At 40.4% G+C, this 15586-nt stretch overlaps 1 protein-coding gene across 1 annotated transcript in view; it reads right to left on the bottom strand.

The window, feature by feature from the left end:
• Positions 1-11639, bottom strand: part of LOC308105619 (1-acyl-sn-glycerol-3-phosphate acyltransferase gamma-like) — a 37318-nt gene extending 25679 nt beyond the window's left edge. Inside the window, exon 1 of the mRNA XM_080456463.1 lies at positions 11443-11639. The gene's annotated coding sequence lies outside the window, so the exon portion shown is untranslated. The remainder of the gene's footprint in view (positions 1-11442) is intronic.
• Between the last annotated feature and the right edge of the window lie 3947 nt (positions 11640-15586).

The raw sequence follows: 15586 nt of genomic DNA, 5'->3' as shown, positions 1-15586 counted from the left end.
ACTTTTTGCTTCTTTTTTTTTTGATCTTGTCTACCAGCCAGTATCAAGGAAAATGCATTCCTAAAAAGTTGGCCAACATGCAACCTCATCTGAAAAGCCATAACCCCTTCAAAATGTGAAAAGGTTGGCCCGGACCGCTGGCGTAGTGGTCTGGGCATCTAGGCTACGATGTAGCCTGACTGCATGTCGCTCGGTTCGAGTCCCGACCGCCTTCACTGCGTGTCACTCCCCATCTCTCTCTCTCTCCCCATTTCCTGTCAGCCTACTGTCCTAGCCAAAAATAAGAACATTTTGAAAAGGTTGCCAGTATAGTGCTCCCATAGTTCACATAAGATAATAAGAAGTGAACAACAAAGAGACAGAATTTCGTAACACATCCACTAGAGAGGACAGCGCTACAATTTTGTGCACAGATGTGCTTCGGCTATTTGAAAGATGTCGTTTATCTTTGTTCCCTTTTGTGAGTGGCTTATTATCAGTATCAGCCGAGAACGCAGGAGTCTATCTATCCCCATTTCAATGCGCCAAACCCCAGGGAAGAGGGATTATCGAGGTGGAGTACACCACACCTAGCATCAGCTCCCAGTACTTAACGCACGACTTGCCGCACCAAAGCTTTGCTTGCTACTCATATGCTGAGTTGGCGGTGCCCGGGATCGAACCCATGACCTTGTGGTCCAAAGGCGAGTGTTCGACCGGACACACATTTGATCTTTTGCTTTTATTACTATAATTATTCAAGAATAATGCTTCACTTGCAAGACAGCAGTGTACTTGTTCTAATTTATTCACAGATCAAGTGCTCCAATTCATGTAGAGTGAAGAAATTGCAAGTTACACAACAAAGAATTTAGCTTTTGATTATGCTCTATTGCTGTTAAAACTCAATTTGTGGTAATTACATCCACTGACCTTTGGAGAGCTTGCATGCAGTACAAATGTGCCAATTCATAAATAAATGGGCTCCCTATTGTCAAGAACTGTGTGACAAGGGACGAGGGATAAGAGCTATACAGGGGCTGGCATGGTTACTAAAGGACCACTTCACCCATTTTCAACCCATCTTCATATCATTGGTCCTCACTAATCCTCATTATAATATGGTTCAATTTTTGTCTACTCTGTGTTTGTCTCAGAGGAGGGCTGTGGACTGTTCAGAAACCTACCTAACTCTGCAGACCCTTCTACTGCCTGCCGGACTACTACTTCGAGCAGTGCTCGAAGTAGGCATATTGTCGATAAACATTTTTGCACTGCAACACCAGGTGTGAAGTGTGAGTGAAATCAAACACATAAAACGTACTGAATTGAGTGAATCACCTGAGATTCTGAAAGAGATGAACCATTTGACATCTACGAGCATTATGTACATGACCACTCTGCCTGTGTCCATGGTGGTGCATCCCCATGTAGCTACAAGAATAAGAGATCCTATAATGAAAAAAAACATCTTGAGTTTTGTATAAAGATCTGATTCCTATAGTCCTATCTGGTTGACATATCATCTCCAGTGTCTGTGCAATCTACATGCATCAATTAAAAAGGACACCGCTAAAGTTCGTTTTTTCCTCATTTTGGTTTCGCAGATGTAATAATTGTCAAAACGTGGTTACATCCAATCATATGAAACAATAACACACTAAAATGTAAAACAATTATCACAGTGCATTAACCACTTAAACTCTTCGCTGAAAATGGCCAATCTACAAAGCAAGCCCACAACGGAAAAATATGCAATTTTCAGCAAAAGGTCAACTATTTTTGCAGAACGTTTGCCTATAATGACATGTCCATTTAGTGATGCTAGGGTATATAGGGATAAAGTAGAGACACTTCCTTATTGCCAGACTAGTGTCACTTCATGTATTTGCAGTTGTGAAATAGCCTTTAAGACATGAATACATACATATTTACATACATCCATGATTTCACACATGGGTACACAGATACAAGCAAGCCTTCAGTGCACAAACATGTACTGTATGTATTCAGTGGGGGCAATTTGTTCAGTGTTGCTATGGCTGAGGGGGACAAAGCTAACTGTCAAAGCAAGGCCCTTTCCCAGTTTATGGAGCTGTATCTGCATCCAGATGGATGGCAGGGTGAAGAATGGGTTGAGGGGGGCTGCCCCCGGGGTCACGGGCTACTATATAGTTGAGAGCTGTGTGCATGTGATGGCTTTGTTGTTGTGGTCTGGAGAGGCCAATAACTTAGGAGTCAGTTAATGTACTATGGCTCAATTTGTTATCGTTGGAAACTGTACAGAAGCAAATAACAGGGGAGCAGCAGAGTAAAATGGGTTCAATTATACTCTGGTAGAGCAATAATATAAGGTGTGCGGGCGGGTATATCAAAGAACAAAGTGCTTTTAATTGCCTCTGCTTTTATTATGTCATTAACGGAAATTGACTACCAAGTACAATTATACTAGGTCTAAACTTCAACCTTATCCACTTGAACCCTACACACTTAAGGAGTAGTTCACCCCAAAAAATACTTATTTTCTATCAATTGCACACCCCATGAAGCCTTGAATCCATGGATTCTTTTTAGTTTTTGTCGCATTCCTAAGCTAATAATGTTATTCCCTTCTCCTACCGGCTAATGTATCCGGTAGGAGACACAAAGTAGATTCTTTGTCTCCTACTGAAAAAAAAAAAAAAAACATGAAATCAAGGCCTCATGGGGTGTGTAAATGATAGAAAAACCTTTTTTGGATGAACTCCTCCTTTAAGTTGACTGGGTGGGGTCCCCCATGGGTCTATACTTGGGTCGCTCCTTTTATCCCTCTAGACAAAGTCTCTGAGGGATAAAATAGCCGATCTACAAGCTCACAACGTGTCATGTTTTGAGTTTGTGACACGTTGGACGTTGCGAGCTTGAAGATCTGCTATCTTCAGTGATTATTTTTGGAGAAGTAACATCATGCCATCTTCTTGTCGTGGTTGTCCACCAGGTATGGACATCAAAGACCTGCTATTCTCAGCAAATGTTTCCCTCAGAATAGGGATGCTAGGGTTCTTAACAGCCTCATGCAACAGTCTATTTAACTTCACAGAGGAAACCGGATCCAGAGGGAGCCAACAAGCATGTGGAACACCACCGGCAGGTGTAACCTACTCCATGTCCCTAAGGGCCAAGCTGAATGAGCGTGGGTCCACCTGTTATCGAACTCCGGGTTAGAGGGAAGATTAGACCCGCTGACTGGGTTAAAGCTGCTTACAGAAAGGGACAGAGCTGCTTCTGCTCTACCTCACCTGGATACATCTTCCCAAGCAACACACTGACTGAATTACCGAAAGTTGCCAGCAGCCTAGACTCATATACAGTAGGTAGTGAAGATTGAAATAAGAAGGACCATGATTAAACAGTCCAGCTTTTAAAGAGTAGCCTAAAACAAACTTCTTGTATAATGCTGGAACCGGAGACACACCGCCAATAGAAAACCGTGACGAATGCAGAAAACTGAAATGTAAGATTGACAAAAATAAATTAAGAAGTCAATGTTTTTGGTGCGTTCAACCCAATAACCCTAGCTCGCCCCTGATGAAGGCAGGCAATCATTTATTAAAATATGGGAGCATGACTGATTGTGCGGAGACTTCTTAAGTTGTTATAATCAAAGTTCTAAAAAGCTAAACGGCTGGCGATTCCACTATCCACTTGACAACACAACACAAACCTCCGTGACACATTTTGTCTAGAACTGTCCAGGGGCCCACTTACCAGTAGACGTAGTAGGCCATGGCCATGACCACCAACGCCCCACAGATCCCAGTGAACATCATCACAGCACTCTGGTTCAACATGTTGGCTTTTGGTTATTATTCCACCACAACAAAACCGGAATCAAAATTAAATCCTCAATTAAAAAAAAAAAGGAGAGCAGCAGGCCTGTAAGAAAACAGTCACAGCCGGTTGTGTTTCATGGTAATAATCCCACAGAAAGAGATAGGGGAGATTATGATGATCCCAGCAAGAACGCAGACAGATCCTGCTAGGTGGAACTGCTCAATCAGCATAAGGGTGGATCGGGCCCCTGCGAGTCCCTGGCACTTCAAAAAGTGCCAAAATAAGAGAGTTCCTGATGGAGAAAGCAAGAAAAACAGGGAGCCTGTAAAAAAATTAAATCCCCCCGAGCCCACAGTCGATTCTCAAGCATACGCTATTGAATACGAGGCAGATTGGAAGATGGCCGACTTGAAGGAAGACGCATGCAAACGGTATGTGCATCCACCACCCCTTCTTATCCAATGGATCAGATTAGGGCTGATTAGCAAGCTACAGCTACCCTGGAAACGTCTCATCTAATTATCATCAACGATGGGCGCTCCTGGAGCAAGGATGAGACAAGCACTTTCGACCTGGCGTCCCTATTTTGGGCATGTTATTGTAGGCAAACAGGTTTCAATTATTTTAAATAAAATATAGCAACAAAACAAATCATAACAACTCTTGGCTATGCATTGTGAGCTTGTACTGTAGAGCGTCTATTTTTTGCTGTGCAATACCATTGTACAACCAAGTACCGTATACATAAAATAGGGCTTCAGTGGTTAACACAATGCTACCTGCTATGCTAAAAAATACTAACAAGATATATTAGCTGGTCTCAAAAAAAGATTACTAGTGGAGCAAGATACAGTGTGTGGACTGCCAGACTCTACTATCATTTTTTTGTCATTCCTAGCCTTACCATTGACCACCTGTTGATGCCGATGCCACCTGATCGGAGCAGTGACCTCAAATTTACAGGTCAAAGAGTTCACCTGCATACTGTATGTGGGAGAAGTTGTTTGCCAGCTGTTTGTTGTGCTTTCGTGTCTCTCCGGACCCAGTCTGTTGAGGGCTAAATAAACCCAAAGGCCAAAAGCTGGCCCGTTTCATTCCGCCTCTCAACTACACACAAGCTAAAGAAAAACCATGTCCAAGAAGCTTTAGCCTATCAAAGCAGGACATGTATGACTGTGGGCAGGCAAACAAAAGCCTTAGGGTTGGTGACGGGGCTAGTGTCAGACATGGTTCATACAGTGAGTGTACAAGCAGGCTGAGGGACAGAAATAAACTGTCAAGCCAACATTGAAGAAAACCGAATCAAGCATTCTGTGCCCGAGTACAGGCCTTGGGGCCTCCACCACTGGGCCTAAAAGTGGATTATAAATGGAGATGAAAATACATTGTGATAAGCTGGACAATGAAGGTCATTCAGATTCCAAAGCACAGTGCATTCGAAACAGTATAGCACTAATGTACATGGACTACATGCACACTAGCTGGTGTCCTGTTTCTTTTCAGTAAAAGCTGTTATGTTTATATATCTCAGAAGGAAGACATACATTTAACCACTTTTTAAGCTGGTGTCCCCGTTTTGGGCATAAGCTTGATTTGGCAAATTCCCCATACCTGTCATTTGATTACTACTTAGTCAGTCCACTTTCCACAGTCAGTTTGCACTCTTCACACATTCTCCACAGATGTTTACCACTGCAGAACCACTGATAACATCAGGGATCTCCATATATGGGCATAAAAGGGACAAGGGCAGACAGATATAGAAATCTCCATATATGGACGACAAAGGCAGACAGACAGATACAGAGATCTCCATATATGTGCACAAAAGGGACACAGACAGAGACGTTTACAACGGGTACTCTGACAACGGGTATTTCATAACAGGCTGGGTATGCATTCCCTATATTAGGGATGGCCAAATGGAGACATTTTATTAACCGGTTACCGTTAGGCCTTACCGATTAATTAATCGATAACCGTTAAGAAAAAAATTGTGTGCCAAAATACTGTCTACACAGTTTGTTTTGTGTCTCCAGCAGAGTTTCTAGTGTCTCTATCTCTCTCTCTGGAAGAGGTTGCACATGAACTCTGTAGCCGCACTGAGGCGCTCCAACACAAACAATACCAATACGAGGAAGAAGAAGAATAAAGTGGAAGTTACGTGTGGTTGCAGGTGTAGACTTGGCCAAAAAACAATTAAAAAACATTTTTGGCCCTAAAAAAAAAAAAAAAAAAAAACAAAAAAAAAGATTAACGGCTACCGGTTGGCCATCCCTACCCTATATGCATCCTTCCCAACTTCGTTGCCGAGTAGGCCGGTGCCCACTGTCGAGTCATTCTAAAATAGCAAAAATTTAGATGTTCAAGCTCACAACGCAAACGCGATGCGTCATAAGCTTGAAGGTCGGCTATTTACTACTTTCGCACGACACAGTCCTACGACAAAATATGTCGTAGGACCCCCCCTCCCCCCCATGCAAAAACATGCATAGTGTTAATAGCCGAGCTACAACGTGTTTTGAGCTTGTAGATCTGCCATTTCCAACCATGTTTGAAAAATATGTATGAAAACATTTTCAACGTGTAAATGATTATGACGATTATGTCAAAAATAATTGCGATTATGTAATGATTGTTGTGACAGGCCTAGTTCTAAGCTGAAGGCAGAGATGACTGGTAAGAACAGAAGATTCTTAGAGATGACTCTTACTGCAGTCAGCAGAACGGCAAAAAGCATCTAGGCAGTTGAAAGCAATGAATGGATGAACAGAGGTCACACTTGCTGTTAACCCATTAAAACCGGGAACGCATCTGCGTAACCACTTTAACCATTATTTTATTCTTTGGCTATTCAAAAATAGCAGATATACAAGTGAAGCAGCTTATAGCGCTATAAGCTTGTAGATCGAGAATCGAGAAAATGTGTGTTAATCTTTGAATATATATATTTTTTAAAGCGAACATGTTTAACTCAAATCTTTGCTTCTGGGGGGGGGGGGGGTCCCTGTGCTGGAACAACATATTTTGAGATGGGGGTGCTCGGCCAAATACATATAATTTTGGGGGCCCTTGACATGAAAAGGTTTGAGAACCACTGATTATAGCAACATACGTTTTCTTTTTTTTAAACTGTTAGACATTTGTAGAATCCTCAGAAGCAAATAGTTGAGTGACAAATGTTCGCTTTAAATGTTGTTATATAAGACTTGCACAAATTGTCTTGGTTAAAAAAAAAAAAAAAGATCTACAAGCTCATAGCGCTATGAGCTTGTATATCTGCTATTTTTGAATAGCCAAAGTATAAGATAACGGTTAAAATCTAAAATGACAGATGCTTTCCCGGTCTTAATGGGTTAAGTACCTTGCAGTTTACGTAATGGGTGCCACTAATATACAACATGACCGTGTATGTTTTTGATGAAGCAGCGTCACGCGCTGCAAGAAAAGCATGGAATTATAGTTCATGGGTCAGTCATCCTGGTTCGTTTATATAGTTTATATAGCCTCATCTTTGTAGCAGTCTCTTTCAGTGCTACAGAAAAGTTTATGATTAAACTATGGGTACAACAGTTAATAACTATGGGTACAACAGTTAATCGAACTAATCGATTTATTTAATCGCCTCTAAAAGAAAATCAAGAATTTAATAAAATCGCTATTTTGGGCATGTCATAGGCAAAATGTTTCCAAAGATTTAAAACATTTAGAAAATAGCCGATCGACAAGCTCACATCGCGACGCATTGTGAGCTGGTCGATCTGCCATTTTCACTATTTTAGCATGACACCATTCTGGAACAAAGTATGAAATAACTAGGGATGTGCATGACTGACCAAAATCAAAGTTGATTATTCTACTGCTATTAATAACGGATATTCGATTATTCAACCACGAAGATAATATAGCAGCCTTAGCAAAAATAAATAAAAAAATTATCCACAAAAACAAGTATTAAAATATTCGATATTTTTGACCCATCCATAGAAATAAGTGGTTAATCGATTTGTTGATTTTTCATTTAAAAACACACTTCTCGAATCTCGATTATTACAACATATATTAATTGGAAATATAATCTATAGAATAATCACCAGTACATAAATCGATAGTTACATATGGCTTTATCTTTGAAGCAGTCAATTTCAAAAGAGACTTAGAGAAAAGTTTAACATCATGTGCTTGGACATGCAATGGATTACTTTAAGAAATAAATCATGTGAATCTTTCATTCCATGTGGCTCATTTATGACCGGGGACGATTAAGGTGGAAGGCCAGACTGTCCTTTACCAAAAGTCAAGAGATGGAAATGTATTCTAAACAGTATTCTGTTAATGCTCATTAGTCTGCTAATGGTTCATAGCAGCAAACACATTAATCTGTCAAAACTGCCACAACATCATCCTTTTATTCCCAGACAAACCTTTAACTGTGCAATGGAGAATGAAAATGTGTAATTAAAACGTTGACAACAGGTCGACTCCAGGCTATGATGGTCTTAAACAGCCGACACAAGACCAGAGAATTGAGATATGTCCCAGCATTCTAATCTCTCCAAAGGACAGCATGGTCCTTCATTGTCCAAGCACCCCCCGCCACCACACACTCACACACACACCTCTCTATGGATTAATGAGATTACTGAGGCTAGTTACCAACTACTAGACCCTGCTCTGAGAACCCCTTCAGTGTTGCCATGTCTGCTTATTATAAGCACATTTGGGCTTGTCTTTCTGTAAAGTTTGTAAATATTAATGGTTAGTTAGGGGTTGCCGTTTTTGGGCTTTTTTGAAATAGCAGATCGCTTTGTGAGCTTGTAGACCGGCTATTTTCAAATAGCCAATGTATATACAGTTGGTTTAAAGTGCTCATGTGTTAGTCGCTTCTTTTGGGCTCGTTTTGGTTGCTCATTTCTCTCGCAAAAATGTCAACACAGTGAACCCCTTGCAATGTCCACACATTGCAATTCTCTCTGCATAGTGGTCCGACATCTCCTCCTCTAATGCTCTGCTGCATTACATACATAGAATGCCACAAAAGAAACACCCAATACAATACTGAAGTGAATCTAAAGCATTTCTGTATAATTTGTTCTACCCTGCAGTTTTGCGTACAGCTACGAGGCAATTTGGAAGAGCCTGGGCTACATGCCAAAGACAGTATGTACCAGGGACTATACGGTTATGTGAAATGGATCACAGGAGTCAAGTCTAAAAAGAACAAAATGTAATTTTTTTTGCATGCACATTAAAAAAAAAGTGTATAGCTGCACAATATCTTATTTATATAACCTTTATTTTTGCCAGGTAGTTATAGAACAAATATCTCTTTTATCGAGTGAGACCTGGCCCCAAATGGCAAACTGTTAAAACGCACAAGAACTAAAAGGGAAAATATTTAGGGTGAGGAGGGGTGGATTAGAGGGAAGGGGGCTGCTGAGAAAGGAAGGTATATCAAGAATACCAAGGCTAAAACATATATATTTTTATAGGGGATGACAGAACCGTTATAGCTACACAAACTGCAAATTTTGAAGTCATCCTCGACTTGAGGGAACTGAACTCCAGTAACCCTGTGTGTGTGGTGGGTGGTACGACACCGTTACAGCACAGCACGTCACACTCACACAGCGACACAAAGCGCACATGACGTGACATGCATGCAGTCAGACAGACAGACACACACCTTCCTAGAATAAAGGTCTGTATGAGCAGTGGGGTCCAGGGACTGTCAAGGTTCCTTGAGGAGGGTTCTAAATTTACCCATTCAAGTCTGTAACTCGTGACAGTGTACACATTTGAACACCGTCAGAGTTAAGGGAAGGGTCCTTGGAATTTAAAATGTTTCAGAACCACTTGGTCTAGAGCAGTGGTTTTCAACCAGTGGTCCGGGGACCACCAGTGGTCCTTGAGGGGGTTCCAGGGGGTCCCCAGCCAAATTAATAATTAGGAACCAAATTGACCCTTATATGTCTGTAACTCTGAGAGTGTACAAATGGGTCCATTTGGTTCCATTTGTACACTCTCAGAGTTAAATGAACACTGATGATGATACTACTGTGTAGATTGGGACCCCCAAGGAATCAAAATGGTTGAGTCCCTGGCATATCTTTTCAAATAGGGGTCCCTGGGCTAATATGTGTCAATTTGGGGGTCCTTGACGCAAAAAAGGTTGAAAACCACTGGTCTAGAGAGATCTGACAAGTGCAATAACGTTAGGATGTGACCATGTCACAATCAATGACACATAATCAGGTTAGGGTCAATGTCTGCCACACTGCCACACATTAACTGATTGACTTTGACCAACGTTTTTTTTAGGAAGGCTATTAATACAATAACACCCCGCAGTTACCGCATAATAACATGAAATACAATGAACAGACACGCCTGTCAAAGTGACATAGAGCTGACAATAGCTTTCGATACAAGTGTCGTACGACACAATATATACGTAGTTTAATTTTAGTCATAGTGACATGGTTGGAAGACTTATTATACGACGAAGTATACGGCTAAACACTTTAGGCCAACTTCAGGCACTTAGAACATTGTGAACATTGTGGTTTTGTATAACACGTTCAGTTTGTTTTGTCACAGACAAAGCTTTCTGTAACAGTTACACACCTCGTTTCATACAGTGTGTGACTGAAAGCTGAATTAACGTGCAACTGGCCCGTGTCGCTTTTTTTTGCTAACTCTATGCTAGTTAGCAATACGCCACACAGAAATTGGTGGCCCATCAACTGTTGTGACTCTAGATGTCACTGTGGTGCCGGCCCTGCATCTTCGCTTAAGTTTAGTGACAGATACAATTTAGAGCCTTTTGTAATAATCATTCTTAATTTTACCTAAATGGGCGGGGGGGGGGGGGGAAATGTCACTATATTTCCCTCATTAATCCTGTAAAAGGACAAATAAACTAACTCAAATCTAGACACCACCACAACGCACCCCTATATTTCCCTCATAAAACCTGTAAAGCAGTGGTCCTTGAGGGGGTTCCAGCCAGGTGGTCCCCAGCTAAATGATGGAGAGTTGATAACCAAATGGACCCTGATAGATCTTTATAATTTATGAGATTAATTTATTGGTTAACATCTGCATTACTTGAATAATTGTTATCTTGATCAACCTTTGCCTGTTATCTCTTCAATACAGCATGGAGTTGTGGACAAAACCGTGTCCAACGACAACAAAATAATCTAAATCTTGGGTCTGAGAAGCTAAATCTCATCAAATAGTAATCAGTGGCTCAAATGCCGAATAAATAATGGACCTTTATATGAAAGGGGTTGAAAAATCACTGCTGTAAAGGTCAAACTAACTAACCCAAATCCAGACTAGACACCACAACGAACTAACCCCCCCGACAAGAAACGGAGTCACCAAATTCAACGGGTCACCCATGTCGGCGTAACAGCAGTCAGCTAGCCGGCTGCCTTGCTGTTTAGCTGCTGACAGCACTGACTCAGTAAGCGCCATACAATTCACTTCAATTGAGCTTTATAGGCATGAGAAAAACAAACGTTTCCATTGCCAACGCCAGATGTCAAAACAGAATAAAAACAGCTGAAAATGGGGAAAGTACGTAGAGTTGGAGGGGGTACAGCATTGTGTAAATACATAGACATACATACTGCACCTTACCTGATATATTCCACCCCCAGGAGGACAGGACGCCAAAGCTGGATGTTTGTGCAGGTTGTGCAGATAAAACGTGGTCATATGGAGGATTAAACATAGAACTATAACCATATAAAGATAATAAAGCCTTAGCACAATGACTTTAGGTGTGCTGCAGACCCAGAGAGCTGTTGTTTGACGCTTAAAGCCCCACGACTCTGTCTCCCCCTTAAAGCAGCAAATCAGAGGGTTGCCACATCCGGTCCGGCCCCTCATTTTTTTATCCACTCAAACTAGAAGTAAATCAATAACTTTTTTTAAATGTTATTTTAGATGGCATTCCCCCAGGGTAATAGGATAGGTGGCTATGTTGTCCAAAATGTAAAATATATTTGAAACATGTTTTAACCAAAGTAAAGTATACATAATTAGAACATGCTTAAACAATCGACAATTAAGGTAACATTTTTCTACAACTGCTACAAATTGCTACAAAACCTGTATATCCAGTAATTTTGGGCCATAAACAATCTTAAGTTGAAGGATAAAATGACATCTGATAATGATGTAACTGCATGTTCACATCATGTATACTTTACATTATTTAAGACCATTTTTCAAATATATATATGTTTATATGTTGGTTTTTTTTTGTTTTTGTTTTACATTTTGGACAAAATAGCCAATTTTACATCGAGTTGCCCAGATGTCTGTAGTGCCCACCTAACCTGTAACCTCTCCCAGAGAGCATTATTATAGCCTACCACAAGTTACAGTATTTATTCAGCAACATTTCAGATGGCCATAGTCAATTACAGTACACCTAATATATAATGTTCTAATAACAATTTCCAGTTGTTTTACCCTGTAACAGATCAGATAATGTTTTTTATAGCAAGTGTGATGGGACCCAGGCTTAATTCTAAACAACATTTCTTTTTTAATAGGCTATTGAATGTAGATTTAACAAGGACAAGTGTCCATTAATGAATTGAGAGGATGTAATCCACACATCTCTTAATGCCCGATTATCTTCAAGCATTCTTCAAACCACTTTAGACCTCTGCTGGTGAGTTTGTAACACTGCATTCAGATTGAGGTCTCTCAAGGCCCCAAGGATAGTTCAAAGAGCATTGGGTTCAACTTCAATGCTGAAATAAATAGCATTGAATTTTGACCTGCAGTGAGACCATTGAGTAACAAATAAGATATATTGTCAATTCTGCTTTATTTGCATATATAATAAGAAATAGGGCTGTAGCGATTATTCTATCAATGACTGTTTTAATTAATCGAATAATCGAGAAATGCAGTTTTTAATACATTTTTTTATTTATTATATCGATTAATCACTTATGTCATATTTTATACTTCTGTGCACCAACGTTGTTGCACACAAATAGTGAAAACGGGCGATCTACATAGCTTGTAGATCTGCTATTTCCACTATTTTGGGGAATATTTTCATCGATAATGACATGCCCTAAATAGGGATCAAAATTATTTCATTAAATTATCGATTATCAATATATTCTTTTACAATTGATTAGTTTGTTTAACTGTTGCATGCCTAATCAAAAACACTTCACTCTGAACACCTCACAGGTAAGGCTGTCTTGCACCATGCAAGCATGACTCATTTTCTCTGTGGGGGTGGGGTTGCTGTCAGGTCAACATATTGGCCTACCTGGTCATTTGGGTTAATACAGGCTATCCTTATTGTGGATTAGTGACAGCACACTGAAGCAGTGTCACTTTCTCCCATTCACACAACACACAACAGCCACGCAACAGTGCAAGTGGGATAATTATTGTAAAGCTACAAAGCAACCAAAGGTATGGCACCCCCATTATATTCAAAGCCTGATCCAACCCTACAACGCCTCCTGCTCACTCAGATCAGCAAGACCGGGACAACACTCCACACGTCCCAGACTCTTCTCCCTTCTGGCTACCAAACTGAGGAATGAACTCCCCATTGCAATTAGAACTGCAGACTCACTCCCAACCTTCTGCCGTAATCTGAAGACTCACCTCTTCAGACTACACCGTAGCCCGTAGCACTTGCCCTAGCCTCGACGCTTATGCAAAGGTCAAAATGCAATTTAGATAGCATGTTATGTAGACAGATGCCAGGTGATTGTTAACCTGGCATCCTAAAGTGTGTATAGTTTCAATGTACAGATTATTGTATTTGTTTTAATATTCTAATTACTATCTCTATGCATCTGATGCATTACCTTGTGTTGTCCTTGCTTACTGTAAATCGCTCTGGATTAAGAGCGTCGGATAAATGCCTCGTATTCATCGCTGGTTCATGGTGATAAATTCAGAAAGTAGTGTCATGTTCAGAAAAGGAATCAGTTGACCAAATGGCTAATGTCTCATATAGATAAACACTTTTCCCTTTCAAAGCCCATATATTAAAACGTATTCTTATCCCCACAGTGAAGAGAGGGTTTTGGTCATTTTCAACAGTATGACTGAAGTGAAGATTGAAATGTTAGTCCTACTGACAATTCCACACTATCTCGCTCCTCGACCAATTGCCAGGGCCGGGAATCGAACCTGGGACCTTTTGCTTTTCACTAAGGCCACCCTAGAGAAAGATTCAGCTCTGTGGCACTACTGACACTTGTACACAAAAATTAGACAGTTTAATGAAAAGATTAATCTTTAATTATTACTCTTCTTCAAACATTACTCAATCAGAACAGCAGCTTCAGGTTTGGCACTTCTCTCCAACAGTTTGAGGATTGACATTGGTAATAAAAAAAGACATTCACTTGCACTGTTCATCTTACAAAACCCTTAAGGCCATTTAACAGCAAGGTCTCCTATACTGACACCTAGGACATTGGATCTCAAACATTTTCGTGCCAATAAGAAATTAATGTGTATTTGTCCACGGATCCCCCATCTGAAAATATTTTGTTCCAGGGAACCCCATACAAGTTCGGCTATTTTCACAATATTTATCTGGAACCGAGTCGAACTAAATGTAATGCCTCAACTCCTACAGTTCCAAGTGCTTGTCAGGGTGGGGGTCCCCAGTTGAAATATGATTATTTTGGGGGTCCACAGTTATGTAATTATTTTGGGGGGTCCCCAGTTCAAATATGATTATTTCGGGGGGTCCCCAGTTCAAATGTGATTATTTTGGGGGGGGTCCCCAGTTCAAATGTGATTATTTTGGGGGGTCCCCAGTTCAAATATGATTACTTTGGGGGATCGTGACCTGAAAAGTTTGGGAACCCTTGACCTAGGGATTGAGAAATGACCCTGATGGAGAGTGAAATGAGGACATTAGCATGAGTAAATATAATTATGTGATCATCAGTGCAAATAGCCACGTCTCAATTTGAGATGCTTAAGACATTCATCTAACACGTAAAGAGAACCGCATACATTGTTAAGGTCATTGCATAATTTAAAAGGAGAGACGGAAATCAATTCATTAAAAAATATTGTAAAACTATTAAATGTTATGTAAAAGAACCAATCACATTTCTTGTCTGAGACAAAGTAAAGTCTAACTGAATCAGGGTACACATATTAGAATTAGGTCATAAGAATGGTAGCTCACACAGGCCTCGATTCATTGCTCTCCCATTTAAATGCGAAAACTGTACTTGAAGTGCATTGTGAGGCATCATAAGTGCAATATAGGCATACAATAATGCTTACATGCACAATCATTTAATTTACATCAGATAATAATAACGCATTATAACACAACATTATGAATCTTATACGACTGATATGATGAGTTATTAGAGAGAGTTATCCCGGGAAGGTTTTAACACTTCCGGAGTTGTTGCACACTGTGCAAATTCTAAAACTAATTATATCATGCTGTGACTATTTTGCACTAATGTCGTGCTTAGATTTACAGTGACGCTGACTCTCAGAGTAACAGACCTGTAAGGGTCCATTTGGAACCTCCTCCTCAATGACCCCTGAAGGTCCCTGGACCGCACGTTGAGAACCACTGGTTTAGTATAATTTGCTGTCATTGGGTGAATGACGATTCAAGTACGTATAGATCGCTAAACTACCTTTATGCCTAAACATAAGACAACCTATGCCCATTGGATTACTACGGTCAAAAATGACGTTAACCCAGGTCATACCACAGACACGGATATGGCAGTGATTGGAGCAAGTG

The sequence above is a fragment of the Gymnoscopelus braueri genome (genome assembly GCF_963280865.1).
Source record: "Gymnoscopelus braueri genome assembly, chromosome: 18".
In the NCBI taxonomy this organism is placed as follows: domain Eukaryota; kingdom Metazoa; phylum Chordata; class Actinopteri; order Myctophiformes; family Myctophidae; genus Gymnoscopelus; species Gymnoscopelus braueri.
This window is presented reverse-complemented; position numbering and strand designations above follow the sequence as displayed.